The following is a 15,560-nucleotide window of genomic DNA, read 5'->3' on the forward strand; positions in this document are numbered from 1 at the left end:
AACCGGGGCTTCGCTGGAGCAGCGTTTCCGAGCCGAAAGATCCTTTTTCTCGGAACTTCGGGAGCCTTGGGGCTTCCTTTGGGTGCTAGGGAGGTTCCCTAGGCTTTTTGGGGGGTTTGGGGGGTTAAAGAGAGAGAGAGAGAGTGTGTGTGTGTGTGTGTGTATGTGTGTGTAGAGAGAGAAAGAAAAGGGTTGAGGGTGAGAAAATGAGGGAACCCGACACCTCTATTTATAGGGTGAAATCCTTACGGACTAGCCGATTCGGTTCACGGACTCGCCGAGTCGGTGCCACATGTCATCACCTAATGACTTTCCTTGGGGAGAAAGCCTTGGCCGATATCCAGCCACGTCACCCCTTTTGCAGCAGCACAATGCCGACTTCTAAACCCCGTAACTTTTGTATACGAGCGCCATTTTCGACGCTCTTTTTTTTCCATGCGTAGGTATAAACAAGATCTACAACTTTCATTTTGAGTCCGTCGGCTAATTCTCGACCGATCTTAAATTTAACGATAGGAGGAGTTTAGACTGCTAAATGACTGCGAAGAATTCGTAACTCCTTCATACGGACTCCATTTCCGTCCATCTTCTTACCGTTGAGTTCCTATTAATGAGATCTTCAACTCTCATTTAGGTCGCGTAAGCCAAAAACTGCTCGAACTAAAATTCGAGTTTCGGGTTGTACACTGCTAGGCTGAAACTTTGAAAAATCACAACTTCCTCATACGAAGTCAGATTTGGGCGTTCTTTTTATGGATTTTCTCATTTTAACATACTCTACGAATTTGGTTTAGACAACTAAGGCTAAAAAGTCTTCTATCGTAAATTCACTTTTTACGCTTCTCGATGTCGTGTCAGTTTTGCTGTAAAACTTCGACGGACTATAACTTCTTCGTTATAACTCGGATTGCGTCGTTCTTTATATGTACGGAACCCTTGAGATATATTCTACAACTCAGTTAAGATTGTTTATTCTAAATAATCTTTTGTCCAAAAGTCGTTTTCAATCCCTATTATGTCTAATTTGACTAGCTCGGATCTACGGGCGTTACATAGGGCCACCATTTTCTAAAGAATTATACAACATATTATCAAGAATTATACAAAATATTATCAAGAACAACATTTTCTAAAGAGTACTGATTTTATTCTTTATGAAACACTGATTACATTAATTCGTAAAGAATAAGACTATAAAAAATTATTACATTCATTCTAAAAAAAATATGACTAATAATGGTTTAAGAATTACATTTATTCTTAAAGATTAAAACTAAAAATGGTTAAAAATGAAAAATACAACACACACACATCAAAATCTAACAAAAACACTAATATATTCCTAAAAAATATTATTGTTAAGAAATATTTTATACATTCTAGCATAATACATTTTGCAAGAATACACTCTAGTTATCCATGTTTTTTCTTCTTTTCCACATCAATGGCAATCTCTTCGAAACATAAATCCACAAAAAAAAACATAATCAACTTTCAAATATTAAAAAGTTCAGAGCATTCTAAAAGAATAAACACTGTAAATTCTGATAGAGAGTATTATACATTAAACAATTGTAATTTATTATAATAACATGCATTACGAGTTATTATTCTAGAATATAGTATCACAATTCTAATAACATGCATTACTCGTAATTCTGCTAGAATGCATTACCAGTTAAACAAATATACTTGTTGTTAACAAAACATTCTTAAAGACATTTTGACCGAATGAATTTATATAAATAAATTATGACAGAATATACACAAGTTTTAAATTATATTCTAATAGAATTTATAAAAACATTTTTTATATAAAATAAAAACACCAAAATAACATAACTACACATATTAACATCAATTCTAAAGAATATTTCATTTCTATTTGATGCTTAAACTTTAATTCCTTAAGAATTTTAACAAAAATATTATCTACTTTACTTCTAACAGAATATTTCAACATAAGTATAAACATGTTACTTTAACATATTCTGACAAAATCTTTCCAATAAGTCCAACACATCAAAGTTGCATCTTTTACACAAAAACTTTCTCTTTTTAACATTATATTAAACACCTGGAAGACATGTTTTATTATCAACATTCAAGCAACGCAACACTACAAGCAACATTCAAAAGCATTAATAACAAAAAAAATGATTCTTGATTTTGATTCACTTCCAAAATCACAACTAATAGATAGAAAATTTGAGTGCAATATTTCAATATTTTCCTAGGATTCAAGCCCTACAACTGAATAAAACAGGTCCAATTCCATTATTGAATTCTCAGATTGAAAATTTGTAATCATACAAACGAATTGCGAAATAAACCAAAATTGAAAATAAAGGAAAGTAAAACCACACCTGGATTGAAGAAGGAACAAATTCATATCGGCTAAGTTACGCTCTGGTGATGGCGGCTAATGTGTGGGTGGAAAATTTCTTTGTTAACGATTGTGGTCGGCGACTATTAAAGGGTTGTTGTCGGCGTTGATTGAAAAATGGAGATGCATATTGTCGAGGGAGAAGAACGACATCAACGCGAGAACCAACAGATGAATAGTGTGATATAGAATTAGGGTTATCTGGGTGAAGGAACCGTGATTTAAATGATCAAATACGTGATTTTGAAGGTAATTAAAGATTTTGATTATTTATCATAAATAATTACAACTAAGTTACTAATATACCCTTATCAATTTAATTAATTATTTATTATTTCTTTAATTCTCATTGGTTTCTAAAAACACAATAACTGTCAAAAACATATGAACCTAGCTCTTTCTCTCTCTCTCTCTCTATATATATATATATATATATATATATATATATATATATATATATATATATATAGAGAGAGAGAGAGCTGGGTTCATATATATATATATATATATATATATATATATATATATATATATATATATATATATATAGAGAGAGAGAGAGAGAGAGAGCTAGGTTCATATAATATGAACCTAGCTCTCTCTCTCTCTCTCTCTCTCTCTATATATATATATATATATATATATATATATATATATATATATATATATATATATATATATATATATATATATATATATATATATATATATATATATATATATATATATATATAAAGAGGTAGTAGGTCAAGTTAGGATACCAAAGAAAACATATTTTCAACTTTAAAATAGTATTATGTATGTTTGATAATTTTGTTATCATCTACAAGTGTCCCAGTTGATTGGACTTCGATCATCACAAATACTATTATATATACATGTCAATATGTTATAAAATAAAATTAAGAATCAAAAACTCATAAAATATAGACTTGGTTTGGTGGTTGTATCCTCAAAACACAAACAATAATCATACATAATTGCATATTTTGATGATTGGTGTAATAAATGCAAGACTAAAATAATTAAGAGAAATTAAATATGTGGAAAAAAAACAAAAATAATGGCGTGTAAATATGTTCTTATCATGACCACGCGCTAACGATTAACTATTAAGAATTTAAGACGGGCCATTACAGTTGAACTTTTATATCGCTATCTTAATACAAAATCAAGTAATTTGGAATCTTGTGAGGTGTAATCTGAAAAGTTGACTAATTATTGTTTTTTAAAGTTAAATATAAACAAATTACCTGATTGGCGAGACAAGAATGATAACAAGTTCACTGATAAATATATACATTTAATATTTCCGTTAACTGGTTAGCTCTACATTAATCTTTAACCTAAACCAAATAATAAGTCAATCTTTTTTAATCAGTCAAAAAGCAGTGTAGTTTATTTGTACGTCTATGAAATTAAAACTTGTACAGATTCTATATTGTGTCAATGGATCACATTGAGTGATCACCACCAGCACACATTGTTAAATAGAGTAGAATAAAAAAAATGTAAAAAATAATGCATAATCTAACCATAGTTAGGTGGATGCGTTCTATTAAGAGGCGTAATTATTTTTTTATTATTTTTTTTAACCGGCAAATAAATTAAAAAGGCTCAAAACTAGCAAGAAGCTAGACGAGCAAAATACATATACAAGAAAAACACAAAAAAATTAAATACAATGAAAAGGATCAACACACCAATCGTTTCAATTCACAATCCCACCATATTTATTTCTATGTTTAACCCAAAGGAACACCATTGGTTTTATCATGTCTCCCACCATTGCCGGAGAAATAGGCCGGTTGTTAAAGACTCTATAATTTCTAGATTTCCAAATACTCCAAAGTGTTACATAGCGTATGAGTAGTAACAATCGCTTTTTTATTGGACAATTTCCCCATCCTGTTGCAAAATCAAGAACCTCCAATGTGTTAAATTGAATTGCAACAATACCACATCATTTGAAAATTCACTCCATCATAATCCTTGCAAAAGAACATTCATCATGGATATCATCTACAAATTCCTCCCCATGATTATAATGTGCTTACTTTATTTGGAAACATCTTTCACCCATTCAATTTTTTTAGGTTGACCATTAGGCACGCTTAAACAAGCGCATTTTAAATTCTTTTTTGAACGCTAAATTTGATAAATCTAGCAATTAACAAAAAAAAAACAACAATTACAAATAAATCAGAGAGCTATGATACGATTGAGTTTTATAATCAAATACCCCAATTAACTTAAAGTTTGAAGTTTCTACACCCAATAAAAACATACATAGCAATTAGGTCAATTATTGTATCCCGATGATATTTTTGGCACTACCCAAATTTATTCACGGCAGTAGGCTTCGCGCAAAATGAATGTCGATCTCAATATGTTTTGTACTTTGGTGTTGCATTGGATTGTTCATCATCATTGAAGACTCCTCAATCAGGGAGTACTACACTCATATCAAACCTATATCTGATTTGCTTGCTAATATCGGTGCTCCGGCTCCCGAACGCAACCTTGTTTTTTTTTTTTTTTTTTTTTTTGCAATCAATAGCCTACCACCAAAATATGCTCATGTTGTCACCACTTGTAACGCTCCATTTCTGGTATGTGATTTAAATATAGTATTTTCCTTCCTTAAGAGGAACTCGACGAGTCAATAGCCCCAACTCGTCGAGTAGATACGAGATTTCCACGTGTTTTTAGTTGGCGACTCGACGAGTCCATATTCCGGACTCGGCGAGTCCGCTTGTCTAGACGAAACCCTAAATCCCAGGGTTTGTACCCTATTTAAACGTCATTATAGCCTCCCACCCCAGCCTCCAACACCTTTTGAGCATTTCTCTGTAAAACCCTAGTCCCCATTGTTGAGCTTGAGTGTTTTGTGATAGCTTGGGAGTTGTAGAAGAGAAGGAAGGAAAGAAGATCAATAGAAGAGAAAGGAGATCCAAGAACTAGCTTCCATCTGCTTCATATTCTGGTAATAAAGTTATTACCTTGTTTATTCTTCCATTAAACCCTCTTTTATGCTTGTTTATGTCTCTTTTGAAGCTTTATATGATTCAAACTCGAAATTTGAGCTCTCCTTTGAATGGAGACCATAGATCTGAATGTTATTGAGCTCTAGAAACTCAATATAACTACTTTATGCAAATATAGCCTTGTTCCAAACCCTAAGTGCTTAGAGTTGGATGATTTTGGTGTTTTAGCCCCATTCTCGTGTGCATGCATGTAAAGTTGGAAACTTTATGTGCAAAACCAGCCCTAGAAGCCCAAATCTATGAATTGGATGCACTGAAATCGACTAGAATCGACTGTATAGTAATGACATGTAGGAGACTCGGCGAGTTGGCGGCCCAACTCGGCGAGTCCAAGGCAATCTTCTTGCCTCAAGAACAGACTTGACCAGTTGTTGATACAACTCAGCGAGTCACAGTCTGGACATGTTCTTATGATGAAGGAGAACTCGATGAGTTGTTCATACAACTCGGCGAGTTAGATGAAGTTAGATTCGATGTTAGTACGAGAAGAAGAACTTGTTGAGTTGTTGCCAAAATCGACGAGTTGAAGCGAGTAGAGGATTAGAAAAGGTGTTAGGGACTCGACGAGTTGGCGGGCCAACTCGGCGAGTCTGGTCAACTGAAAGTTGACTTTGACCAGGGGTAAATTGGTCACTTTACCATGAGAACAGTTACCAGTATCTGATTTAGTGTTTATGGGATTTGTAGCCGGGGAGTTCCGGAGTAGCAGTCAGCCAGTTTCAGATTTAGCATCTCAGCAGCCAGCGTTACGAGGTGAGTTTTCCTTCTAGTAGGAACGGGTCTACGGCCACAATGCCGACCCATTTATTTAGCAGTAGTTCTGGACTTCGGTCCGATGCAGTAGTTCAGTGTGCTTGATGTCTTTGTGATTCAAGCATGTCTTTGTGTTATGTGTTCCGGACTTCGGTCCGATGCAATATGCAGTTTATATGTTATGTTAGTAGATATGTGTGACAACCTGAGATTTTCCATTCAAATCAAACCACTTCAATCCAATAGAAGTAGAGCAGTTGCAGTGAAAATTCAGACTTATGGAATAAGTTTGGCAGTTTTAGGGTTTTACACCTAAGGAGTTATTAGGAGAGTGGTTGCACTAGGATTTTGTGCAACACTGTACTTCCATTACTCTAAGTCATTAGAATCCATTCCGAGAATAGAAATATTTTCTGCCAAAAATCTCTGGACTATAAATAGAATTCTGAACCAAATTGGTTCATTATTTGATTTCCATTTAGAGAAAAGCCAAATACTCTCTCACGGATCTTCGGGTTTTCATCCCAGATTGTGAGTCTACTTCCCTAAATGTGTTTTAATACTTGTTATATGCTTTATAACATTGTTTTCATGTCCAAAACACAAGATCCGGGAGTTTACCGCCCAAGAACGTTCTTGGGGAGTAAACTCCAAAATCAAGCCTAAAGGCCACATAGTCCCATTTCCGTGTTAGGCATCTAGCTAAGGACTTTATGAATGATCATTAGAGGCTAGAAGCAAATCAAAATCACTTAGTTTGAGGAGTTTACGGCCAAGGAACCACCTCTTGGGCCGTAAACTCCAAGTAAAGGGCACAAATGAATGCCTTGTGTTCCCTAGCCTTAGAACAAAAACCTAGAAGCTTTAAACTCATGTTTAAGACCAACAAAACAATTAGAAACCCACTTTGGAAGGGAGTTTACGGCCAAGATGCTCCTTAGGCCGTAAACTCCAAGATTTAGGGCCAAAACCCCTTCAAACTCTTCCTAGGGCTTAGTCTTCATTTTTAGCAAGCACCTTGATGGGTTTAGGACCTAGAAAAATCATGAAAAGCTAAAGTATTGAAGAGTTTACGGCCAAGAGTATTTCTTGGGCCATAAACTCCTTAAATGGGGACAAAGGACACCCTAGACACTTCCTTAGGCCAAGAAACTTTTAGGGCAAGTACCTAGATGAGATATGGACTAGTTAAAATTCTTAGGACCTCATGTGTGAGGGAGTTTACGGCCCAAAGAGTTCTATGGCCGTAAACTCCATCAAATGGTCCCATTTAGTGCCTTAAACCTTCCTTAACCAAATGGTTGAAGCATAGACTTGTTCCTAGAATTGTTAGACACTTGAAAGGACAATAAGAACCCTCCCAAGGGAGTTTACGGCCGTAAACTCCAAGGGAAAAGGGGTCTTTGGGCCGTAAACTCCCCTTAGGAGTCAATATGGTACCTTAAACTCTTGTTTAGCCTTGAAACAATTCCCCTCTAAGATTGTAGTACTTCTAAACTCTATTTCAGGACTTGGTTGAGAGTTTACGGCCAGGAGCTTACTCCCCTGGGCCGTAAACTCTAATGAATATGGTCTTTTGACCTTAAACTTCCATTAGGGGCATTGCACTCCTTTGTTGCAACCCATTAGCCTCCTAGCACTTGACCAAAAGTGTTGTCCTCGCGCTTAAATGTTTATACTTGTATAATTAGTGATTTAATCTCTAATTATTTATATACATATGTCTTCATATGTAATTAGGATCATTGTGTGTGTCTAAGTCATCACTTGACACCAAGCACTTGTCCGATCCTTCCATACGATAACAGTCGTTCAATTCCAGTCACATACTGTAGGTGAGTTCATACCCCTTAACTAATGTTTTAAACTATTTTAAATGTTTTATGGGGGGGATACAAGTAGAATCATGCTACTTATTACATCAATCACATGTGATTAATATACAGCATTCAAAAGATTTGGCTACTCATTAGCCGTTTTACCAAATAGTTTCCTTCAAATGATTTTTATAAACATTTTATATGTTTTCAAACTACTTATTACATTGTACTTCTTACTCTGTTTATCAGACTTCAAACTTATTTACAACTGTGTTTCAAACAAATGTTTCTTTATACTCAAAACTGTTTTATTATACTTATGCCTTCAAATTGTTTTATAGATTGACATCAAGTCGATCTTCTCTTAAAATGATATTTCTGTTTCAAATGTTTTACAAAACTTACTTATGCTTTTATTTTATTATAAATTGCATGCCTTTATATGTATAGTTATATAAGAAGTGTTTAAAAGACTTAGGAAGACTATCCACCCTATTTCCTTTTCGCGCCTTGAGATGTGGTCTGGTGGGACATTGGGTATTCGTCTGAAGGTCGTTTAAAGATTTGTTATATATCATGTGTACATATATAGTCATAAAAGGTCCTTCCAGTTCATCCTATGCCCTTGGGTAGCAAGGGTATACATCCACGTCCATACGTACTACTTAGATTACTAGTAAGCTACCATATGGGTAGTTCAGGAAGATACTAGAACCATTACTAGATCACGATATCATACAATGAGTCAGTTCATTCATGAGTCAATACTTTCTAGAACATTACTGGACATTACATATACATCTATACTAGGACGAGAACATATACATTTATACTAGAAACATTACTAGAACGTTTACATTACTATACTTGCTAGATAGAGAGAACACACATTACAGCTAGCACACATTGAACATTACAGTACAATTACTATACTTGCTAGATAGAGAGAACACACATTACAGCTATCACACATTGAACATTACCGTACAATTACTATACTTGCTAGATAGGGAGAACACACATTCTAGCTAGCACACGTAGAACCTTACCGTACTCTACTATAATATTTACATTATTATACTTATAGGAGTACTTGTGCATAGATATATCAGTAGGAGTCCTATTACATTTTATATGTATCGACTCTGTTATCAAATCCGTGTTCTTACCTTTACCTTGTGATAAAATCACATAATCGACGAGATAGAATGGATTATTATCCTAGTACCAAAGGATACGTATTGAGGGATTGACCATTCCTAGAATCTCTGTTAGCAACAGAGGTAAAAGTACATCCACGGATGTCAAACGGTTGGTACCATTACAGGTGCACAATTAAGGGATTAACTATTCCTATACCCAGCTGTTAGCAACAGAGGTAAGACTACATCTACGGATGGCTTAAAGTTATCAATGATAGTTACCCTAGTACCAAAGGGTAATATTCAGTTTAGTTATATTATTACCTTATTTTGTGACTCATTCACATAACCAAGGAGGTGAATTATATTTAGGTATCCTAGTACTAAAGGATACAATTTCTTATAATGATAATAATAGTAACACAGTTAGGTCTTGGTAGAAGACTACATTCAGAACAGTTAGGTCTTGGTAGAAGACTACATTCAGAACAGTTAGGTCTTGGTAGAAGACTACACACAGAACAGTTAAGTCTTGGTAGAAGACTCCTTTTTGTTACTAATAGGAATCATAGGGATTTCTAGGGATTTTCAAACATTTTCAGTTGAGTTACAAACATTTTCATACTTAAACTAGCTTTCTTTCAAAGCAATGTCAAGTCTTAGAAACTATAAGTTTTCACAAATTAAGACACATTAATACTTATGATCTCACCAGCTTTATAGCTGACACTCGCTTTCAAAATTACTTGTATCCTCAGGTCATCATAGACAGGTACCGATGCAAGGAGAAAAGAAGATGAAGCTTATTCAAGACTTATCTTTCATTTTGATTTATGCTTAGTGTTTATCAAAATTTGTCAGAATACAATTGTATAATAATTATTTTATTAATGCAATGGATGATGTTGTTGCTTGTTTACTACTTTACATTGTTGTTGATACTATACATGACGTCCTCCGCCCCAGAACGTTTCCGTCGTTCTTGGTTTTGGGGTGTGACAGATTGGTATCAGAGCATTGTTTATAGTGAATTAAGTATATCAACCCATAAAAGATATACTAACTATAAATACATAAGGGATTAAAAATACTCTGACCAAGAGTTTCTACTTTAAATAGTAAAATATTTATTAAAGTATACGTGCTGCATTCATACTAAAATCAATGTCGTTAGGACAGTACAGAAGAATTACGATTGTTGGGCAACACAAGTGGGCTTAGAGACATATGGTCAAAACTGGGAAGATATAGCCTGATCACCTATATTATCCGAGGGTTGACTAGCATGTGCCTAAGATTCAAGTGTGTGGTTGCAACAATGCTAAAATCTTACCAACCCTACCACAATGAGAACAATAGAACATAACAATAAATTTAAAATACTATAGGAGTATTTGGTGTTACTATATGTATTTTATACTTGAGAATTAAAATGGGATCTTCATTACTAGATTGAATAGTTGCTAAGTGGATACACTGGGGCTACATGTAATTAGGATGTTATAGACTCAGAATCTGTGATAATTTTTCCTTACCCCTATTCTGTGTGAATAAGGAATTAAGGTCACTTATTCGAAGGTCTATCCTGCTTAGATTACACATAGCTGGTATGCACTTCACAAATAGCGATGCAACTAATGAAGGTTTCCTAAATAATTATCTAGATAGTTCGTCTAATAATTATCTTCTTACCCTAAATTCTCGCAAAGAAATCATAACTGGACTCCATCCCCTTGACAACCAGTATCTTCCGAATGAAGTCATAGCTGGTTGGTTTGGAGAAGAACCAGAGAATGATCATCCTATTCCCTGGATGATCACCGTGATGAAGACCTTACGTATGATACTAACCCCGAACCAGAGGTTGAGAACCTACCCCAAGCAGCTCCTTTCCAAATTCCTAACCCTCTTCCGGCTTTTCATGGCCCGACCGTGAGTGAGTGGAATGCTTGGAAACAGGGAGCCAAGGACAAGATCAGTTTATGCTAGTTGATGGCGACCGAAGCTTTTACGACTTGAGCAATGGGGGCTCAGCAGATAGAGTCTTGCCAATCTTGGTCCCTATAAGGGCCCAAAAATGAGATTCAAGGCAAGACAGCCCTACATCGGATTTCAGAAGTAGTCGCCTATGCTAGAATGCATACCCTCTACACCATTCATCTAGCATATACTCACGAGAGATCAGAGAGAAACCATGAAACCCTGTTGCAAGCACGGGCTGAATCACGAGCCGAAGTCATAGGGCTCCGAGTACGCCAGATGGTGTGCGAAAGACACCTACTTGACATGGAACGTCAATTGGTTGAACTGAGAGTTCACCAGAGGGATGACCGTCGCCCGTAGTAGACGCTTTACTTTATTTCCCTTATAAAAAGAAATCGTGTTTTTCTGTCTATGCCCGATGTGGTATTTTCTATGAAATTATCTTGTTCCGTAGGTACTTTAGTTAGGTCTTTATGCTGTCAGGAACTATCTTCTGTGGATATGATGTAAGACCTTTACAAGGTCATTTTCCCGAATCTTTACATCGTGAATATCAAAGATATTGACAGCCGACTAACTTCTGTGTCATTCTTCATCTAAGTACTTCTATCTTACTTTCATTGGAGTCTATCTGAATCATACTTTGGTCAAGTCATTGGACTATGGTGATTTATTCCAAGAGACACTTCCAAGTCTCTTTCAGTGGTTAGATCTTGTTATTCACCAACCCACGACACCTCAGCTCGAACGACAAACGTCTTGAGACCATTCTAAGAACATACTACCCTACAGTACCAGGACTACATCGTAGGGATGTAGGTCAAAACTTAGCGAACATACATTCATTCTTTACCGAGACTGCATCATAGGGATTTAGGTCAAACTCTCGAGATCATACACTTACTCTTTTCATGAACACCCTAAGTACATCAGGGTCAACCAGAATCGCTCACAAATCTTTACTCTTTCATGTTACAGAATCATGTCGTCATCCGGAAACAACCAGCCAAGCAACGAGACCTCTACTTTCCCCATGGACGCTGCTACCTTTCAAACGGTGTTTACAGCTGCCGTAGTGGCTGCAGTAACCGCTGTCATTGCGCACCGTAGCACTATCAACACGGTCGATACTGCTGATGGGAATGAAGTTCCCAATCGTGATATCCATCCAGGAAGTCACCCAACAGTAACAGTCCCAGGCTCGCAAAGCCAGAAAGCAGAGAACAAGAAACGAAAGTGTCAAGCCCGGAAGGAACGCAAGAGAGCCCAAAAGCTGGCTATACCACAACAGCAAGTGGAAACCCCTGCCATTCCCATACCACGCAGGTCATATGAGGGAAAACTCCCGAAGTGTGAGAAGTGTAGTTCCCATCATCATGGGACTTGCCATGAGATGCAATGTTGCAATTGCCTGAACATAGGGCATCATGCTCGTGACTGTGGAGCACCGAAACGACCAGTCACTCAAGTCCCTTTCATCGAGACTAACCCTGCGCATAAGTTGAGTTATAGCGCAGAACGATTCAAGAAGCAATTTTCGAGGTGGAGTAACGAGGAAGGCACTCGTGTCCACATAACACTAGCTAAGCACCGAAATCCCGTGACCAAAGCTAGTACTAGCCAGTCATGTCACCAATGTGGTGAGACAGGGCACTTCAAGAAAGATTGCCCAATAACGCAGAATTCGGGCGCAGATGGGAAGATTCTCAGGATCACAGCCGCAGGAGAGCCTGCTCAGGAACCACGTTAATGTTATTAAGGCGTTTCGTTGTAACAGACTTATAAACTAACTAGGACTAGTGCAACTAGAATCTTACCTTTTGCGAGATCCTGTCTGTATAGGAATTATCGTGCTGCATATACTTGTCTTTTGTAGTATATCTTATTCGCAGCAATAGTCTTGTGGTAAACCTAAAGTACTGTAACTCTGTTCATGGTTGCATAGTTGTGTTTTGTCTGTAACCGTCTTATGTTAATTCTAATGTCTTTAAAGTTTTTGTATGATTCTGACATTATCATACGACTCGATATAAATTGATCCTCACGAAAACAGCTTCTTGCGTACATCCCTATCTTCTAGATCACTTTTACAGCAAAGCCGTCGTATCAGAACGCCGAAGCACTCATTCCAGGAGTACCTCTTAGATAATTTCTTTCCAAAGAAATCCCCGAAGTACAACTCGTGCAGTACGTCAAGTCAATCCAGGGATTCATGCGAACGATCTATCACTGAGGAAGGTATACATAAGAGTGTTATATAATCAAGGTTCTACAGGTTTAGAATTGATGATTCCGCCTTAACTCTCTTCCTCCTTGGGATACGAGGGTAAGGAAGAATCAGTTATTCGACTACCTTTTCAATCTTAATTATATACGACTCGTATACACGAAATTGTGATCGTGAAGCCCTTTATGAATTCTAAAAAGGACTTCAGGACGGAGAAACTGCCTAAGTATACGAGTAATCACATCGTCATGTGAATAAACTTAGAACCCAGTACGACTCCCGAAAACAGATCACCCTATAGTTTAAACACCCACGGAGATGCCAGAACAGTGCAGACAACTAAGCGAACCACACAGAAATAGAATTAGAAGACTAGGTTCTCGCCCTAGAGAACCCCTGTCATATTCTCACAGAGATCGACGGATTGCAACGTGTGTGCCTCGGATATCGAGGATTCCGTCACGATTTTCATAGAAATCGTTATCTCTGCCTCACATAGACGGAATGTTTGATCACACGTAAAGAAAGAAACTACTTCCAGGAATGGACCTAAGATCCGAATATCACCAGTTCAATGTGTTAGGGAAGGATGTCTGGGAGACTATCTTCCAAATTCGATGCGGACGCCTCGAGTCCGTAGTGATACCTTTCGGATAGGACCAGTACGCCCATGGTTTTCATGAGCTAAATGAATAGGGTTACGTCTTTCTTACTTGGATCGATTCGTCATTTCTCCATGAAATGACTTACTTATCTACCCTCGTAGTAAGAAGAAAACCCATGAAAACATTTCCTATAGAGGAACTTTTAGCAAAGTTCTATAGGCTTGAGTTTTGAAATTGAAGAGTCAAATTTCTAGGACACACTGTTAGTAATGTGAGAAATTTTGAGTACTCTTTCAATTTGTCAAAAACCATTGAGCATTTATCAACACCAGAGACACCAACAGCTTTTCGCCAAATTCTAGGCCTTACCGACCTACCGCCTTAGTTCATTCAGGACTCCTCGCAAGCTACAGAAACTCGTACGACTTTGACCCAGCAAGGGATGGCCTTTGACTGGGAAGTTACGCAAGAAAAGGAACCTTTGAGTTTCCGAGTGAGTGACCAAGTTCTTTAGGATAACTCACTCTGAGAATGGCTTAATACGCTTCGTAAAGCGTGAAAAGCTAAATCCCAATTTGACAGGACCTCCGAGATTCTTATCAGAATCTGTCCTGTGCCTCGCACAAACTAGACCTACTCCGCGAACTTAGTAGCGTACTTTCTACCCTTCGCATCTCGATCGTAAAAACATACCTTTCCGTTAGGACTCTTACAAGTCCACTCGTCGAGATCCTCGCCTTCGTATTAGAACCGTAGTGACCCTCGACCGAGAGGTCAAGCGGACGAAGCAACGCAGTCGCCAATTAGTGAAGGTTCGTTGGGATACCAACCGAGAGCCCGATTTCACTTAAGTGCGCTAGAACCAATCGATTAGGAAGTTTCCTTCTCACGACTCGACCATTCGTGCATACTTCCTTGCCTAAATTCTAATTTCGGGACGAAATTCCCTTTAACAGGGGGATGATGTGACAACCCGAAATTTTCCATTCAAATCAAACCACTTCAATCCAATAGAAGTAGAGCAGTTGCAGTGAAAATTCAGACTTATGGAATAAGTTTGGCAGTTTTAGGGTTTTACACCTAAGGAGTTATTAGGAGAGTGGTTGCACTAGGATTTTGTGCAACACTGTACTTCCATTACTCTAAGTCATTAGAATCCATTCCGAGAATAGAAATATTTTCTGCCAAAAATCTCTGGACTATAAATAGAATTCTGAACCAAATTGGTTCATTATTTGATTTCCATTTAGAGAAAAGCCAAATACTCTCTCACGGATCTTCGGGTTTTCATCCCAGATTGTGAGTCTACTTCCCTAAATGTGTTTTAATACTTGTTATATGCTTTATAACATTGTTTTCATGTCCAAAACACAAGATCCGGGAGTTTACCGCCCAAGAACGTTCTTGGGGAGTAAACTCCAAAATCAAGCCTAAAGGCCACATAGTCCCATTTCCGTGTTAGGCATCTAGCTAAGGACTTTATGAATGATCATTAGAGGCTAGAAGCAAATCAAAATCACTTAGTTTGAGGAGTTTACGGCCAAGGAACCACCTCTTGGGCCGTAAACTCCAAGTAAAGGGCACAAATGAATGCCTT

This window comes from Lactuca sativa, chromosome 5 (assembly GCF_002870075.4).
Source record: "Lactuca sativa cultivar Salinas chromosome 5, Lsat_Salinas_v11, whole genome shotgun sequence".
Taxonomy (NCBI): Eukaryota; Viridiplantae; Streptophyta; class Magnoliopsida; order Asterales; family Asteraceae; genus Lactuca; species Lactuca sativa.